We start from the raw sequence: 19,971 nt of genomic DNA, 5'->3' as shown, positions 1-19,971 counted from the left end.
CCTAGGGGACCCTCACACCATATGTGAGGGATCAGGGTATGACTATCCTGCCCCTTTTTCTTTATATTTTTTTAAGTTTTTGTTGGGACTCAACATAAATCCCTTCTTCAAAATGGCTGCCAACATTTTCTGGTTGAAGTGTTGATAGCCATTCAAATTTTAGCAGTGATCCGCGAGTCCACTGCAAGGGCTCACATCCCCAGATATCCAATTCTTTTCAACTTAAATATCTCTGAAACTACTGAATGGATTTACACCAACTCCAAAAAAAATACTGTTTGGACCAAGTTCTAGCTATCTGCCACATTTGGTGTGATTCCGTTCACTGGTTCGGGCTATAGTTGTGTTAAAAAAATGAAAAATCCCCATAGGCACAACATAGGGAAAATGTGCGGTGGGAACCCCCTCTTTTCTTGGCCCCCGCTTGACTGATCACCCCCAAACTTTCAACACAGCAGTCGAACCAAGGATACCAAGCATATACTGAACCTACCAGGAGATTTTTATTGGGAAACAGTCATGATAATGGTCACTCTGGATGTTGTATTGCTATATACTAGCATTGAACATGACCAAGGACTGGCAACTTTAAGACATACATTGGATAAAAGATCGGCCAGCCTATAGGGACATACAGAGATGCTGTAAAAGATAACTAAACTGATCTTAAGAAACAATGTGTTCCCATTTAGGGATGAATAGTAGAGACAACTACAGGGGACAGTAATGGGTTTCAAATTTGCTTCTTTGTACGCCTGCCTCTTTATGGGGGAGCTGGAGAAGGAGCTAATTTGTGGCCCACTTGGAACGCCACGGATTGACTATGTGTTTTTATTGGGGACGTTACATTAATGATTGCTTTATGATCTGGACAGGAAGTGTACAGCAGCAAAATCGTTTTTTCTCCTATCTTAACACCAACAATTCTAGCATAAGATTTAGCTTTCACCACAGTACAGACAGAATCGTTTTCCTAGCTTAAGAACTATACATCAGTAATATTAGAATTCAGTACAGACTTTATTGTAAGTCCACCTCTTGCAATTCAGTATTATTAGCATCTAGTGCCCATCCTAAATGTCAGGTTCATGCTATTCCCTTTGGAGAGATGACACAGGATTTGCGTAGTTGCAGCAAAGAGTCAGAATGTGGGACAGCACTCAGTGATATTGAGATGAGGTTCTTGCAAAGAGGATACAGTGGGCATGTGTTGAGTGCTGCTAGGAAATGAGGCCTGATAGGTGAACATTTTTCCTGAAGGTGATTGTTCCTTCCTATTGACACTTCAGGCCTGATTATGAATTTGAAGATGCAGTGCTGGGTCCACCTAGCCACCCAGCCTCCTGAACACCAAACCTGTGATTGAACCGCCCAGCATATTATGAGTATTTTTTGTGTCTGTTGGGCTCTTTTTTCTTTTACATGGTGGTGCCTTGAAAATGGGCTCCACAAAGAGAAAGGCAAAAGAAGTTCCTGTCCCTTGATACAATGGGATCATTGGCTTCTAGCGATTATTGGGTAGATATTACCAAATGAGCAGAAATTGCAAACAGGTCAACATTTGACGTTAAGTAATTTATTTTGCCTTTATTCACATTAATCAGCATATTAGGAAACACACATAATTATGATCTCTACATGCACTCCAACATTCTGAGATTTGTTAACACTGTTCCTTCATTTATACAGTATCTAAAAATGTTATGAACCTGAGATTTTATAGTTTGTTATGCTTATAATTGGGTACTTTCTTTAATATTTACCATAGGTACTTCAACTTTAGAGTGAGGGACCTTAAACAAATGACATCAGTGGCATATCTGAGTCAAAATGTTGATGCCTTGAGTTTGGATAACACAGTTACTTGCTATTCAAAAATGTACCCATATGGTATCTCCCACTCGTGAGTGCTAGTACTTTCTTTCGGTTTTAGTAGAACGTTTTCACTGGACTTTTGAGTGTTACGCATTTTGTACGACATTGAAATTACAATATGAATTCCATTCATTGTAAGAAACTAGCCAGATACACCTCTTTTTGGCATCAGTTTAATTGCAGCCAAGGCATACTTGCCATTTATATCCTATTCCAAAATGGTGGTACCTTTTTGCCTTTGTATAATTGATGTACGTTGCAATAGTTGTCTGTCCTTTATTGTCATTTAAATACTGGCAATTCACGATGACACCCAAGCACAAAGCTGGATTAAACTGCATATGCTCATTGAGGATTCCCATTTATCCCCAGTTAAGAAAATCCTTTTTCGTATTCCTCTTTCGTGAGTGTTAGTAGAATCTTTCATTTTAAGTAGAATGTTTTCCGTGGACCTTTGAATGGCTCTCGCCATAACCTTGTCTCACAGCCAACAGTACTAGTTTATTCCTGTCTAACTGATCTCTGTCTCACTTGATATGAGACTGTTATTTATTATATGTTGTCCTCTTTCTTGTTTAGATTAAGGCGCTTTCCATTACATCTGGCACCACATAATAATTTTACCTGCATCGAACTCTCATGCCGTACCTTCAATTTTATGGCGAGAGTTGTGATTTGTTTTTACGACTTACCAATATATTGCATTGCTCTGAACTGATATCTAGTTTACAACTAGTTATTTACCGTAAACCCCTTTTAGTCCCCTTTTAGGAGAAAGTTAATTGGGTTATCTCATACTGAGAGATTTTAATATCCCCACCGACACTTGCGAGGGGTGAGTGATGACATAATCACATGTCACTATTTTATTTCTTATCGATTAGACACGTGTTACTTGAACCCAAGCTCCACAATCTCATAGGCACTCAAAGTATCTCTTCATGCAACGTAAAAATAATTTTCTTCACATATTGTTCATGAGTACGGAATATCAAATGGTTGTCCGTTTTCGGACTCGTTTCCCCTAACACACATCACGTGATCGGACCAGAATAACGATAGAGTATAACTAGTATAGAGCGACGCACGCTAAACTTTACGAAACACTGGGAAAGAAGGACGAACCGCTGTAGACGTTTTTGCACAAGATACTCGTAAGACCAAAATTAGTATCTAGGAAATCACGGTTTAGTATCATATAATCGTAACATTTGGAGTAAATTAGTGTCCTATCTGTTGTTTACAGTTTTGAATACCCTTTGAGAAACTTAGAGAAGTCTCGAATAAGGTCTACAACAGAACACATTCCAGTGAGTACATACATACGTAAAGTGCATGCGACAATATAAGACTAAGCACCGCGTTAGTTTTTTACAAAAAAGGTTATAAGGTGTAACACGTATCAGAAACTAAGAGAAACGTGAATCGTTCTATGGTTAATTTTTTCTTAATAATCTTTTGCTGAGAATTTGTCCTGAGAATTTTTTGGTTTAAATTTCTTGTATTACATTTTGATTTTTAATACCTGTTTGCATATTCATATGAAAATGTACCGACATATTGCTATATTTTTTCAGAACAAAGTCCCCTGAGGAAGAGCATTTGTGCTTGAAATGCATTGGGCAGTTAAGAAATGTATAATTAACATGTGAACTACTAAAAAGTTAATGATGAAACAATTAACAAGATAAAGGAAATTAAAGAAGACGTAATCATGAACAATATGTGAAGAAAATTATTTTTACGTTGCATGAAGAGATACTTTGAGTGCCCATGAGATTGTGGAGCTTGGGTTCAAGTAACACGTGTCTAATCGGTATCTTTACCTCCCATGCTCAGTGGGAGCATCGCATGGGGCACCACCCACATTGTTGAAATTGTATAAAAAATTTGGAACTTTGCAAGCATTCAGGGAGTGCGGAGCCACACCCCTAGTGGTTCTAGTGACTATTTTATTTCTTAACATTTTTCTTAAGAATTTCTATATTGTAATACATTTTTTTCCTCCATAGATGGAGTAATGGATAACACCATCTATGAACAAGTACACAGTTCGGAAACTTAAAAATAAGGAGGTATATTTTGTTTTATCACTTAGTACTTTACATGCATACAGGCTTTATTTGACACCATACACTAGCAATGATCCCATGATATACACTGTCTTACTAATGTCTTCAGTACCAGTTGTCTTTTCTTAACATAATATACCGTGAAAGACGGTTGTTTACCTTTCTTGTAAGTAATTACTGTGTGTTATTTTATATCATCCATCATGCAGCCCGCCTCCATCTGCATTGATGAATGTAAATACAATATGGTTATTTGAGCTATCTTAACAAATGTTCACTATGTGCGCTGACTAGACATGTTGTACATTTTAAGGCACTGGTGGTGGATATAAATGCCTTATTTCACTGTAAAATATCACGTCTATATCTATACATTTTGTATATTATCTCTTTTTGACGCTTGAAGCCCTGATGAAGTAGCAAATGCGATAAAACACGCGTTTGCTATGGTTACAGTAAAGGCTTATGTGAAGAGTCATCAGAATTATAATAAACTCCTTGTTACCAACAAGACTGAAGTAACCAGGATTGAAGACTACACTGTTATAATTGTTATATGTAAGTCTTTGCGTGTGCCTGATGATTGTATATTAATTTACAATAAACCTCCGATGGGGTACTTATTTATGAATGTTGGGTGAACATTTATCCATCATGTGCACCGTAGTTACATGGTGTGTGCAATCATACTTTGGTGGTAATCCTAAGTGAGCACTGTGGTGCACTATTTTCACCCCCTTCTTTTGTCACACTAAAAAGTTAGACCTCCCAAGTTTGGTACTTCTTTATGGTAAGCAAGCAGGAGGACAACATTGCACTATGCTTCTTTTGCAGAGCTAGTGTTAATAGATGTAAGCTTAGTACACACTATGGTACTAGAGTTTAAGCCACCCATTTGAAAAAACATCACAGACTCCTCTGGGAGGCGCACCACATGGTGGTGGTCAAGGTAATGTGAGAGGGGAATCAGTTCTGGAGCCTTCGATCAGTGTGGGAGTAGTAGGTGATTGAGAAGAACAGAGATACATCTTTCTGCAAAGCAGCTCTGTCCCCAGCAGTGCACCAGTAGCAGCCTCGCAATGTCACAAGCGTCTGATGAAGACACCACAGCATCATCATACAGTGTCTGCCCCAAGATGCACATTGACTTTACCACCTCCTGGTTGTCTCAGATAGTTGTCTACATCAGTGGTACCACAAACAAAATAAATCCAGGCTACTACTATGAGCATGATTAGGCAGGAAGGGTTCTTCAAACGCAACCACCCAATGGCACATTTGTACTTGGGAAGCTGAGTAAATTGTTAGCATGGGACCTTCTTTTTCTTTTGTAAAAGGAGTGTTTTTTTAGAGTTTGTGGTGGCCATCTGCCCAAAATGGAAGGTTCCCAGCAGTACCCACTTTGCCAGAGGGTTCCAGTGCTGCATCACAATTTGCTGGAATTTTTGGAACAGCTTTGCAGCAGAGTGCTGTTAAGACTATCCACTTGATGACACACATGTCATGTGCACCAGTTGTCAAGCCACTGATTACATGTGTATCACTGCGAACTGGATCTCTTTTTTGGGGGTTAAGCAACATATATGTCTGTTCTCAGTGCCAAAGACACTTTTAATGGCGTTTGGCGGCAACTATAGCCTTGTTTGCCACAGAGAAATCCCATACAATGGCAAACATCTTGTAAGACTTTAACAGCAAGGTGTTGGAATGGCTGCAACCAAGAGGTCTCAGAATTTGGGTTATTGCCAGGGACAATGGCAGTAATATAGTTAAGCCATGGCATTTGGTGGCTATTTCAGAGTCCAGTGTTTGGTGCATTGCATTATTGTACTGGTCTTTCTCCAAAATAAAGACCTAACTTGCAAGTTACTGACCATCTGCAGAAGAATCAGCACTCATTTCAGCCATTCAGTTAAAGCCTGGAAGCAGTTGAGGATCATTCAGCTAATAACGTACCTACAATTAAAGCCCCCATTCTGGAGGTGCCAACACGTTGGAACTCAACCTATTACATGTTGCAATGCCTGAGCAGTACAAACTGATCAATGGGTATGTCTTGCAAAGAGCAAAGGTTTTAACTAAAAGCATGACCATAGGGATGGACAGATGGAAATTAGTCAAATGTCTGACAGAGATACTACATCCCTTTGAGATTTTCACACAGGAAGACAGCAAGGAGAACAGTACGGTGGCCGAGCTATCCTGTTGTATTTGCTAAAGGACCAATTAAAAAGCATGTCCGGCAGGTCTGAAGCTATGTGCGATGAAAACGATGATGTGTATACCTTCGTTCAGAGCTTAATTCGTTGCTTGGCTGAGAATACAAGGCTGCAAAGAGACATTGTATCTATAATCCAAAGAGTACATCTATGTCACAATACTGGTGCCAGGTGACAATAAAATACCGCCCACATTCATTCCTTTTTTCAGAAGGGGATGTTTCAGAACACTAGGGGCCAGATGTAGGTAATTCCCATTTACTACTTCATAAATACCGACTCATACCGAATCGGTATTTCTGAATCGGTAAATGGTATGTAGGTAAAAAATCGGTAAACGTTACCGATTCGGTATGACTCGGTAACTCAAATCGGCAATTACCGAATCAGACAAATCCGAGTCGGTAAATTCCGAGTCGGTGAAACCCAAGCTTTCCTATGGGCCTCCTGGCCCATAGGAATGAATGGGGTTTACCGAATCTGATAAATCCGGATCGGAATTTTCCGAATCGGCAATTACCGAATCGGTAATTACCGAATCGGATGTTTGAAAAACGCCATGTGAGCCTGCCAACCAACCAGGGACACCCTACACACCCCACAACCAAGGCCCAGAGAATCCAACCAATCAGATTGAAGCACCCCACCCCAGTACCTGGGATTGGCCACACCCATGCAGGTGCAAACCAACAGAACAAACAATTTAGCAGAGGTGAGAGGAACAGAGCATCCACAGGCAAGCAGTGCTACAGAATGGAGTCACATGAAGGCCAAAAGGATGGTGGGGAGAGAAAAAGGAAGAACAAGTTCAGCCCAGAAGAACTACATCTGGCTGTAGAAGAAATTGTAAGCCACTACTGCCAAATTTTCGGGAGACAGTCAGTGCATGTTGCAGAGACTGTGAAGAGGAACATTTGGATTTCCATACAGGGCAAAGTGAATGCCATTGGTGTGACCCACCGGGAGATTGAGGACATAAAAAAGCGGTGGTATGACCTGCGCATCGTTACAAAAAAAAAGATTGCAACCAAAAAAAAGGATGCTGGTGTAACTGGAGGTGGCAGGAGCAAAGGGCCAAAGCTGACAGCGATTGAGGAGCTAGTGGAAACCACCATAGAGCCAGAATGCATCCATGGGATAGGAGACCTGGACAGTACAGCAAAATCTACAAAGAAACAAGGGAAGAGGCATGTACCCATTATCCACAACCATCAACCGGACCCGGTACCCCACTGTGTAGAATCATCACACTGCATAACAGCTCATACTTGGTGGCAGCAATGCATCATGGTAGACGTAGTCATGAATACATAGTTGCAAATCATACACCACATGGCACTGCAAGGCATGCCACACACATCACCAAACACACAATGTGCACTGGGCAAAGGTGTGTAGACTATTTATTTAAGAACTACACACAGATAAACAACAACATTGACCCTATGTCAATTTCATTCCACAGGAGAGTCCTCACGCAGTTCAGCACCAGCAAGGGAGGAGAGGGCACCAGCAACTAAGAGAGGGGAGAAAGAGAAGAGAAAATCTGGTCACAGCACTGTAGAAGGAGGCAACAACACCACCCAGGAAGCCTCATCACCAGACCGACCCACAACACCTGTCCCACAATCCCCTTTGTTGTTTGGTTCTCCTGACTTGTCAAGCACACCGATTGCAATGTCCAAGGTGTCCATGCAGGGAGGGGCACGTAGGCATGAGGAACCCCCACAGAGGATCCTGCAAACCTCTGAATCGGAGGATGAGGATGTTGTCCCTCTAACCAATGCACCTGTGGGTGACAGGCCTAGACCACAGATCACAGCAGGCACTGCGTGCACCAGTGTCCTTGGCAGGAGGGCACGTGAGGGTGGCGAGGGGCAGGAAGGGGAGATCGTCTTCTGTGGTCTGGAGGGCACAATGGTAAAGGTACAGTGCCAGCAGACCAAAGCACTGTTAGCCATGCATAGGCAGGTTCGCAGCATGTACAATAAAATGTCCAACATGGACAAGGGCATAGGCCACATTGCATCGAGTCTGGAGCAAATATCAAAGGGGATTACTGACATCTCCACATACATGGGAGTACTGTCGGATAAGTTGGACAGGGATCATCTACAGCTTGGCAGGGATCGGCAGTAGATGCGCCAGCAAACAAAGGCAATGAACAGATTTGCTACAAGTACGTCACTACTGTGCCGACGCTCTATTTCCATGCAGGATGCAATTGTGCACTGCTGCACAGGCTTGACACGGGGCATGGGAAGAGTGACCTCTGCGATGGAGCTGATGCTCAACACTAACACAGGCAATGCTGGTGACACAGGTGTGGAGGAGACAGAGGGGTCAAGCAGCAGGAGTGGCTCCAGCACACCACCTGTACCGGAGGTGCGCAGGAGCAGCAGGCGCAGCCATGCTGAGTCAGGACCCAGCAGAGAATCTGAAAGCCAGGCACAACAATCGCGCAATGTAGTGCGTGGACGTAAGCACTGACCTATGCTGCAGATTGACTCAACTGCACACAGTGACGGCAACTGAGCAGGGGCAGCCAGAGACATTGACTTTGATGTATGAAGCCTTTTCCGATGTGACAATGATGATGTAGTGAATATAAAACTACACTTGTCAGACACTACACCTGTCTATGTGTCATACATTACCTAGAAATATCGTTGTGTAATTTCTTTCCATCTCAATCTACCATCTAGTGCTGCTGGTCCTGTTGCCTGTGGCTCTGCATGTTCTTGGTCATCATCGATGTTCTTGTGATGTGTCACCTCCACCTCTGTGCCTTCCTTGGTGGCAAGATTGTGCAATATGGCACAGGTCACTATTATCTTGCAACACAGGATGGGGGTGTACTGTCGGGCACCTCCACTCTTGTGGAGGCAGCGGAACCTGCTATTGAGGAGTCCAAATGCTCGCTCCACTACGTTGCGAGTAGACCTGTGTGCCACATTGTATCGCCTTTCGGCTCTGTTGGTTGGGTTGAGGTACGGTGTGAGCATAAAGGAATGCAGGGCATATGCACTATCACCTGGGAGGGAATGAGAGGTACATGAGTTACAATCACATTGCACATGCAGCTGCCATTCATTGCAGGGTGTATTACACTTATTTAACTAGCCGATATCCATCTCCAAAATCTCCAGCAACTAGCCGTTTGAATATTCCGCTGTTCTGGAAAATGTAGGAGTCGTGCGTGCTCCCAGGAAATTTGGCCACTATGTGGGTGATGATGTTGCCTGCATTGCATATTACCTGCACATTGATGGAGTGCGTAGACTTACGGTTTCTGTATATGTGTTCGGTGGCTGCAGGTGGGCATAGGGGAATGTGGGTGCCATCTATGCAGCCTATCACATGCGGGAAGTGTGCCAGTCAATAAAAGTCAGTTTTTGTTTTTGCAAGTTCCGCAGGTGTGTCAGGGAACTGGATGTAATGTCCCATTCTCTGCGTCATGGCATCCAGGAACTTCCTGAAAAATCGCGACAGACAGCTCTGGGATACACCTCCTACTGCAGCTATCACACCCTGGTAGCTCCCAGAGGCCAGCAGGTGTAAGCTACATAGCACCTGGACATGGGGTGGGATGGCGTGGGCCCTGGGTTTTGGGTGATCCAGGTATGGGTGGAGGTCCCTTATTAGGTCCATGATGGTTCTGGGGTGCAGCCTGTACCTCTGGAGTATCTCAGGCTCAGTCAATTGTTACAGAGTGATCCTCTGCCTGTACACCTGCTCCTCCCCTAGCCATACCCTCGGACCTGCAGCCTGTAGCCTTCGCCTCCTCGCAATCACATAGAGTGCCGCCATTTTTGCAACCCTGTTGCATTTTGGGCCCTTTTTTATAGCCTGCACATGGTTACCACCTGCTTTCAGTCCATTGTAAATACCGACTCTTAATTACCGAATTTCATTGTATTCGGTATTTTTGACCTTTCCTACATCTCGATGGGCATTTTTTCAGATTTCTTATTTACCGATTCGGTGAATAAGGACTCGGTAAATAAGGTATCGGTAAATACCAATTCGGTAATTATGTATTCGGAAAATACAGATTCGGTATTTTACCAATTCATATTTTACGAATCGGTATTTTTTTTCACCTACATCTGTTTTTCTCAATACCGGTCGGTAACGGCCGATTTTACCGATTTTGGGCCGTTACCGACCAGTATTTGGCTACCTACATCTGGCCCTAGATATGTATTGTTGAACAATCAAGAGTCCTGTATGAAGAACGGCTGGAACATACAGTGCCACTCATGCAGAGTTTCTGGGAAGCTGCCTTCAACTTTCAGACAGGGCAGTTCTGTTGTCTCACAGCAGCTAAAACCAGCAACAAGCCCAGCAGCTTCAGCATCAACAGGGGCACAAGAAGCATGCACAACCTCTGCACTGACTTGGAGTCAAAGGGTAGGGCTTAAGTCCAGTGCAGATGCAAAAGCAAAGACGGTCTAGCAAGTGGCAGCACCAATGACCATTTAGAGGATGTTTTTTGATTACCTGGGTGACCCAAGAGAGGTCTATGTGGATCAAAATGTATTGGTTTACTGGTGTGTGAAGATGCACCAATGGCCACAGCTCAGCAGGCTGGCAATAAAGTTTGGCCTGTCTGATAGCCAGTGTGTCTGCTGAGTGTGTGTTCAGTGCAGCTGGGGGAGTCTTCATAGTGAGGACAAGTCTCTTGCCTCAAAACATGGAGAGATTGACTATGATCAAATTGAACCAACACTTTAGACACTGAATTACACTGTTCTGAAAATAACACAGGCAGATGAGCATGATTGGTCAAACTCAGATCAGAGTGTGTTAGCTAGCCAGATTCTGGTCGAAATACCTGAGTTTGAGGACAAACTCTACTTCTCTGACTGAGCATGCCACCTTAGAAACGTTTATCACCGAACTGCTTTCCCAAAAATGAATGGATTTAGCTAGGGGAACATTATATATTTTCTTTGTTTGTGTCTGGCTGACTTGTGCAGCCTCTCCATTTTAGGATTGGAGTTGGACCAGTGTGCAGTGAAGAAGTCTGTCCCCATTTCCTTGAAGGAACAGGGTCAAGACTGATTTGCATGTTGCTGGGTCCAAACCGGGGTGCTGTGATGAGGAAAAGAATGATGGATTTAACCCAGATCCATGTGACTGAGGGTGAATATTTGCATTGTTCAGCATTCCGTCCATCAATTGTTTCTTTTTCATATATCACCCTAATTGGGAAGGGTATGCCCAGATGTGAGGCTCATGCTCACTACACCACTGGATTCAAGCTAGCATGGCTGATGAAGGGTGATGCCCTGAAACCAGTCCCATGATGCTTGTTCCCAGTCTTGGGAGGACCTGACTTGGCAGTTTGGGCTGGATTGTTCCCACAAGAAAAAGGGTCAAGACTGCTTTGAATATAGCTGCTTCCAAACTGGGGTGTTCTGTTAGGGTTAATGGTTGATTGTCCAGCATTCCGTCCATCAATTGGTTCTTTTGCATATGGCTGACTTGTGCAGCCTCTCCATTTTAGAATTGGAGTTCGACCAGTGTGCAGTGAAGATGTCTGTCCACATTTCCTTGAAGAAATTGGAGAGATAATGCCTCTCTCTGTCCTGTGCCTATCCTTTTACGCATCCCCTTGACAGGACTGCCCCAGAACACTTGATGTACAAGACTATCACGATATTTGTTGCATGCATCAAAGAGGATCGACAAATGTTTACCATCATGCTTGGATTGGAACAGGTAAATGTATTGCACCAATGAGTGACATATCATTGAGTGATTGATTGTGCGTGATGATTCATGTGGTGAAAGACAGTGAGGGAGGGCGTACAACTATAATTTGCAAGCTTGATTGTGGTTCTTTGCAATTTTTTTGGCCTGATGGGTGAACTTTTTTCCTGAAGGTGATTGTTCCTTCCTTTTGACACTTCGTGCCTGGTTCCAAATTTGACGTTGCAGTGCTGGGTCCATTCCACCACCCTACCCCAACCCCGTGGTCGAGCTGCCCAACAGATTATGAATATTTCTTTTGGCTGGTGTTTTTTTTTTTTATTCCCATGGTGGTGCACTGAAAATGAGCTCCGAAAATGGAGCGCCAAAAGCAGCTCCTGCACACCATGGACTCTAAAGTCCATGCTGTGCAAGAACTGGGGTGCATGCACACTGGAAGGTTGTGCCCTCCTGCATGCACTGCATGGGGGAGTAGCACAAGGGGGTTCTGCAGAGCCCTCTTTGCTTCTTCTGCACCTTGGTTTACAATGAGGAGGAACACCATGAAATCCGTAGCTAAGAAGAAACTTGTAAAACGCTTGCTGGGTCCTGCCTCTGAGTCTTCTTGGTACATTCCTCATTAACCTTATCTTTTGTCCACCTCCTTAACTCTAGAAATATTGTTCAATTTTACAATCTGCAGGCCTCTTCTTCGCCTGCACAAATGTCAAACATTCAATAACACTTCTACTTACCTTACCTGACCACTTCACCCAGGTACCAAAGATTGACGGACAATCCGAGAAGAATGCAGATGATTCTTCGAATTTGGCAATTCAGTATAATTTTTCTTTTAAGAATCATTTTTTAACCCTGCCTGGGTGCACTTCACTCCTCCATAATTTGCATTTTTCAAACATAGATGACAAAACATTTAGATATATAATAATAATAATTTAGGTCTCTGGGACTGAAGAACTGTTTGAAATCCATTTAACTGAACAGTATCCTACTCATTCCTTAATTTCCTTCCACAATAGATTGATGATGATGTGCTGTTCATCGCCCATATTAATATATTGATGTTGTGTAGTGTTTATCTTTGCCACACCGTTCTTCTAATTCCCTTTCTCATCCATTCATCAAACCTCTAACCCTTTTAATCTGTGCTAGGTGATCTATTGAGGTGTGATTTCATTATTATTTACACCATAAATGGATCACACACTTGGTGGGGACGATGTAGTGAAAGCAACACTTCATCATCATTATCATCATTCAGGCCTATTGTTGTGTTGTATAAATGCTTAACCTTGTCCATTCCTGACTCTGACTCCACTCCTCCTGATTCAGTAATTTCATAAGTTTAGTTTTAAATAAATACTAGCTCCCCATTGCTCATATGAAGTTACTATTGCTAGTTTCTGTTATCATATCAGGTCTTCTTTGTTGTGTCATGGTGGTAGTCTTGTCTTAGTCGTTTTGAAGTTCAATCTAGTTGCCTGTGATGGATAAAACCCTTGATTGATCCTGCAGTTGGAATTTACCTAGGTGGGAGTGGGAACTAACTTGCGATACCTTCCCTGATAGTGCACTAGCCTCCTACTACTACTTTCACTATAAGATGCTACATTGGGTAAGCCCTGCAGTAAGAAGACTAAGAAAGATAACCCTCACTTCACCTATTCAGGTAAGAGAACTATGAAGCTTTGTTATAGGTAATATAGGCAAAGGCAATCCCTTCAATATAGGTATAGAAGGAATTAGGGGACAATGGTATAACTAACTGGTATAGACATTTTAATCAGATTTTTAAAAAACAGGCTGCGCTTAAAAGCAGCAGTGCAAAGTAAAACACCACAAAAAAATGTGAGGCTTAAATAAAGTTAAATGATTAATTATTACCTTTAAATTATTTTGAATAATTAAAACTCTCTCCCCAAACAAGTCCCTCCCACAAAACAAAAAATTAAAAAAGGGTTCATAAGAGGACATACTCTACACATGCTCAGAGAGGATTACGATTCTGCTCCATTTGGGCAATCCTCTGTTCTAATTTCCGCTGGACGCTGCACAGCAACTGGTTGTCCGAGCGGCAGTGGGAGGCAACAGTGGAGTTTAGGGCTCCTGACAGCTAGAGGTGGTGCTGACGGTGATGTTGAAGGAAGACTGCAGCTGGAAGGATGGGGCCCAGGATAGCATGAGAAGCTTCTGCCTCTGTATCCTCCTCCTCCAGAGCCTTCAGTTGGCGATATTCTTACAGGATCATCTCTAGCTTCTTCCTTTGGCAGCAGTGGATCAGCAGGAGCAATTAGGTCAAGAATAAAATAAAAATAATAAAGACAAATTATAAACAATGCTCTGTGAAAATGCTTGTTTAAAATTAAATAGTGGCACAGTAGCAGTACATTGCTGGTTCCCTAGCCCCATTGGAATTTGATGTGATTAGGAGAGGCACAGGGCCATTTATTGCCCACACATGCCTCACATAAAAAGCACTGACTAGATGAAAATATTTGAGGTAGAATTACGCCAGAATAAAAAAACTGTGATAATATTTTTTCTTTTAAATGTTTTCCTATTAAAAACTAAACCAACACTTTGTGTGGAAAAATAAAAATAAACTACCTGTCATTAATTACTAAGGCATTATGCATTATGGAGTACAAGTTTTTGTGCTAAATTAATGGAGGCATACTAGTCAGCATGTCAGGTACTTTGCTACTCACTACAGTTTGCAGCTGGGGCAGTTGTAATAGAGAATGAGTTTACATTATTTCTAATGGCCCTGCTCTTCTCCAAATGCCTTTTAAATTTTACCCTGACTCCAAAGAGCCAGATGAGTAATAAATAAGATACCATGTTACGCATTTCATGTATAAAATGCAGGTATCCTGCCTGCTGTAAGTAGAAGGTGGTGTAAATGATGCACTGCACTACATGGAGATTACCAGGATAAATAGATTGTATTTAGCATATTCGTCACAAAGTATCCCATCCGCTACATTTTTATTATCACTTTACTCCCTGGGATTGCCCTCCACCACAAATTAATTCCAACAAACCTAACCTACACTACGGCAGGGTACGTTAGGTGGATTATACCGGGTAGGTAGAGCTTTTGCTATAGTATAGTGGGGTGTCACTGATCATCATCATGTGCCTAACCTTTGGCTTATTCACTCACTGTAGTTGGCAAAAGTAAAATTTGAATAGGCAATCTGTGATGTAAACCATGAAATATATTATGCATCGCTTCACATAGCCATAATAATGTGCCACATGCCAACAATAGATGTTATAAAAATTTGGAAGGCTAGGACAGAACTTAGGAAAGAATATCGGAGTGAAGTACTGAGAGGTAGCTGAGTGGGCGAAGGGAAACACACCTTGTGTTCGATTTGAAATACATTAAAAAACATGGAAATGTCACATTAATTGAATGAGATGCACATCGCAAAGCCAAAGATAAAGTCACAAATTGGACCATACTGATCTTAGGTCATGAGTGGTGAAATGCGATGGGCAGGGAGGGATTTGATGAATGATGATGGGTGGGATACATATCTGCTTCAATTAACAAATACAGTGAGCCAAGGGAGTAGACCAAAAATTGAAATACCCACCACTATGAACCATAGCTTTGATAAATCCAAGCAAGCGAAGTAAGTTAGCATACCCCTCTCAAGATGGGCTCCCTTGTTTCTTTATCCGAGCAATTATTAATTCATCCTTTCATTGTTCTATGTCACCCTTTGACAGTCCAAAAGCCTTTTGCAGAACGACACCCCAAATCCAGATGCACAGCTTAATCTTCCTTGCATAACAAAGATGCCAAAATTCACAATGTTTCACAAAGTTTTATTTTTCTCATTTTTAACCAATGTTTATCGTTTTTCATTGCTTTTACTTATGGCACATGATAGGTGCTTAGGTCTTCACTATAATCTTAATGCTGCAGAAATGCCAATCCAGGCCTTATTCTGGAGCACGAAAGTGTGCATAAATTATCCACAATCGTTGATCTTAATAACCCAATGCATTTCGGGCCTTTTATGTCAGGGGTTATCTACAAATTCGAAGCACATGAATTAGATTGTGTGTTTACACCACTGTGGCTCATTCAATGTTGCTCATAACATCAAAGTCCTCACTTTTCACGCCACCCCGGACACTATCCACATTCCCTTGTTTTACCCCTTGTATCCACCCACTACATCCTTTCACTAATCACTCCTTGATCAGTCCACTCCAGGCTTTTTGATATGCACACGTAGTTTAGGGCAGACCACGCTTCAGGGTCAGCACGCGCATGAAAAGAAAAGAAAAGAAAAGAAAAAGGGCTACAGAAAATGTATAATGAGGAATATTGTTTATTATTGCCACCTCTGTTAAACATGTATATTTACAAGTGGTTTATGGTGTTGAACATCTCACAATCCTAGGTTTATAACATGAAACATTGCTAGACTGAGCATATAGGGCTAATGAACTGCTCTCAATAGACTCTGGACAGAAGACTGCTCTCAAGGGCTGAGAGAATTCCCAAATGGAGGAGTGCACATGTTTAGGTCTTGGCTACAGACATGTTCTTCTCCTGAATTCATTTATGCTGGCCTTAGGGCTCTGAGAACTTTACCACCGCCAACCAGTGTTAAAGTGTATGGGCTCTCTCCTCTAAACAGGGTACTTCTGGCTCACACCAACTTGTTATATTTAATTTACTTATATGTCCCCAGCACAGTGGTACTATAAAAAGTGCCTAGATCCTGTAAATGAAATGAGACTAACGGGTCTACAGCACTTGTGCCATCCACTTAAGTAGCCCAATAAACGTGTTAAAGACCGACCATTGCAAAGCCTGTGTGCTCAGTTTAAACTGCCATTTCGACCTGGAAAAATAAATCTATTGCCAGGCCCCCCCTTCTTTTTTTTGTTCATAATATTTAATTGATTTTCAAAGTCGGAAGACAACACAAAAAACGATATAGTAGTGGTATATATAGCAGAAATGTACAGAATAATGAAATACAATTGTTGCATTAAATCTACTTAAAATGACTAATTGTCATGTAGTTAAGAGAAAATAAATGTTGTATAAGGAACAAAGAAGATACTTCTTATGTCATAGGCCTTAAACCACATCTATAGGAACAGATACCTTACACTTATATAGCTGTATAGTGATCAACTGGGCTCCAAAGCTTTCGAAGAAAAGGAGTATTTTTGCATTTCCCTTAATAAATAGTCAAGCTCCAGATCTACTGAATGTAACCCAAGACCTCAGTGGATTTCCAATTAGTTGTGATGGATTTGATGATTGTAGCGATCATGATCTCAAAAGGTTTAATATGACAATCTGATTACTGTCATTGATTTACATATAATCATGTTATACTTGAGAGTGTCTGTGATGGAAAGTATTTTAACAATAATTCCCCAAACATTTGTCCAAAACTGTAAAATTAATTTACCCTCACATAAATCATATTTTAAAGCCCCCTCATTTTGTTTACAATGCCAACAAAGAGGTGAATCAAAACGAATCAAAACGTTTCGCCCTATGTAAATCACAAGGAGTCCATACACAATTCAATAAAATAAAAGCATTTGGTTGTGATAAAGACACAGGAAACCACCCAGATATAATTGGTAGTCATATATGTCTCCAGTCATCCGAGGAGAAATCTGTAGAAAGTTCCTTATAACAGTAATTAGTAAGAAAATTCAAGTTAGGCTCATGGCCACAGTTTCATTATTTGCAAAATCAAGAAACTGTGTGTTGGGAAACAGAAAATTCCCTATTGTAAAATACCGAATCAGCAGTCGTAGTTTGGGGCACAATATTTGAAACACATTAAGTATACACAGAGAATCATACTTTTGGACTTCTTCGCATATTTACAATGGAATGACAGTGCGTGGCGTTAAGTACAAAATGGCAACAACATGCTCTGCTATTCCCAAAAACGCAGGGATGAGCGTTACCAACATACGGCACTCCCCTGCATTTAACCTATGACTGGTGCAAAATTAAGCTGCCTAGCGCTAACGCAGGTACACTTGCACCATATTGCAAGGGTGCCTCCATTGAGGGAATGATTGTTTATGTGCAGAAAGGTGTCCCTTCCTGCACATAAACAATCACCAATGGTGATTTGAAACTTCTATGTGTGCTGTATTGTGCAGCACACATAGAAGTTCCAAATCGTATTTTTGTTAATGATTGTAAAGGGCCACCTTCCTGTATGTAAACACTCATTCATGGCATTTTGCTGTTTCTATGTGTGCTGAATAATGCAGCACATTTAGAAACAGCAAAAACGAGGAGAAATCAAGCATTTCTCCTTGTTTCACCATGTTGAGAAAATGTTTTCCCTGGTCTTAGTTTTGGCGCTGCCTCCTATTTATGCCACCCTTGTAAATAGGTGAAGCTTCAAAATCAATGGGTGTTGCGGCAGAACACCCACCCCAACACCCATTTCTCACCCTTTTCACCCTACGTATACAGTGAAAGGGTCCCTTATTTACAAGGCAGTGATAAGGTACGTTATGTGGCTTAAAGCGCCTCGTAAATAAGGCAAATCCCCTATCACCACGGAGAAGTTAAAAGTGAAAATTTGGGGGTTTTTCAGCTAAATTTGAGGTTTGAGGGATTCTGGGCAAGAAAATGCTGGGGGATCCACGCAATCCATACCCTGCTGGACTCCCCTGGGTGTTTAGTTTTCAGAAATGTGTGGGTTTGGTCGTTTCCCAAGGTGGCCACCGAGCCCAGGGCCAAAAACCCAGGTGACCCCCCCTTGCAAAACCAGGTTGTTTTGTGATAGGTAATTTTGATGTCTCCTCAATACGTTTTAGGCCCTTGCCTGTCGCAGGTACTTAACCCACCCATGCGAGTGAGGTACCATTTTTATTGGGAGACATGGGGGAACGCTTGATGGTAGGAAATGTGTGGATCCAATGAGATTTCAGAATTTCCCATACAGAAACTTGATAAAAATTTGATTTTTTCATCAAAATTTGAGGTTTGCAAGAGGTTCTGGGTATGGAAACGTAGGGGGATCCACGCAAGCCATACCTCCCTAGACTACCCCAGACCTCTAGTTTTTAAAAATGTATGGGCTTGGTAGGTTTCCTTAGATGGCCGCCAAGCCTAGGACCAAAAACGAATCTATATATATGAGTGATGATAAAATGTTGGCTAGTCTAGTGGATAGAATTTTTGCACAAATGTTATAATATAGATTTATGAAAGAGATACGCCGATAATTATGGACTTTTGCCTGGTTTTTATTTTCCATTTAGTTAATACAATTATTAAAATATCAGTTAAAGAACAGGCAACCATGCCTAACTTACTGAAATATGTAAATCGAGATGTAAATGGGGATTGAGGACTGCAGAGAATAAGTTATAAAATTCCACAGCAATGCCATCCGGTCCTGAGGAGTTGTAGTGAATGAATAGCTGTTAGAATTTCTTCTTTAGGTATATGAGTATTTAGTTTGGACTTGTCAGATTGGGAAAGTTGTGAAGGGTCAGGGGACTTGAAAAAAATTTCTATATTTAGAGTGTCAAGGAGATCTGTTTTGTTCTAAAATGATGAATATAATTTAAGGAATTTGTCAATCTCAGGAGCAGATAAAGCAATCGTACCATTATCTCTATGAATAGCATTAATTTGTCTTCTATCTTTTTTAATTCAAAGATAGTTGGCTAACAATTTCCCATCTCTATTAGCATAAGAAAGATTGCCTTTTTGATTTGAAAGTTGTACTCCAGTTCTTTATGTTTATTATGAATAATATTCATATGTAAGTTTTTGTAGTGTAGTTTTAAAAGTAATATTGTTAAAGAAACAATACATTTTTAAATTCAGTAACTTGTTTCTTTAAATCTAATAGTTTTAAATTGAATGTCTTATTTACGTGGGCCACTATAGAAATGTTACCCCCTTGTATTTATATATTTTATGACAGGAGATGTTAGACCATCAGTGATGAGAGAAAAGTAATCTTGCATAGTGCTCTGTATTGTGTCTTTTTGAATACTCTGAAGAACGGTATCAACATTCATGCGTTACCAGAGATTAGTACAAGAGGAGTAAT

General features: G+C 41.4%; 1 long non-coding RNA gene across 1 annotated transcript; it reads right to left on the bottom strand.

The window, feature by feature from the left end:
* Positions 1 to 7,552: 7,552 nt before the first annotated feature.
* LOC147679707 (uncharacterized) lies at positions 7,553 to 9,013 on the bottom strand. Its single transcript, XR_015301006.1, has 2 exons — positions 8,824 to 9,013; positions 7,553 to 7,682 (listed from the first exon to the last, which is right to left on the bottom strand). It is a non-coding gene; the product is annotated as an uncharacterized LOC147679707 (long non-coding RNA).
* Positions 9,014 to 19,971: the final 10,958 nt, after the last annotated feature.

This window comes from Lissotriton vulgaris, chromosome 11 (genome assembly GCF_964263255.1).
Source record: "Lissotriton vulgaris chromosome 11, aLisVul1.2, whole genome shotgun sequence".
NCBI lineage: Eukaryota > Metazoa > Chordata > Amphibia > Caudata > Salamandridae > Lissotriton > Lissotriton vulgaris.
This window is presented reverse-complemented; position numbering and strand designations above follow the sequence as displayed.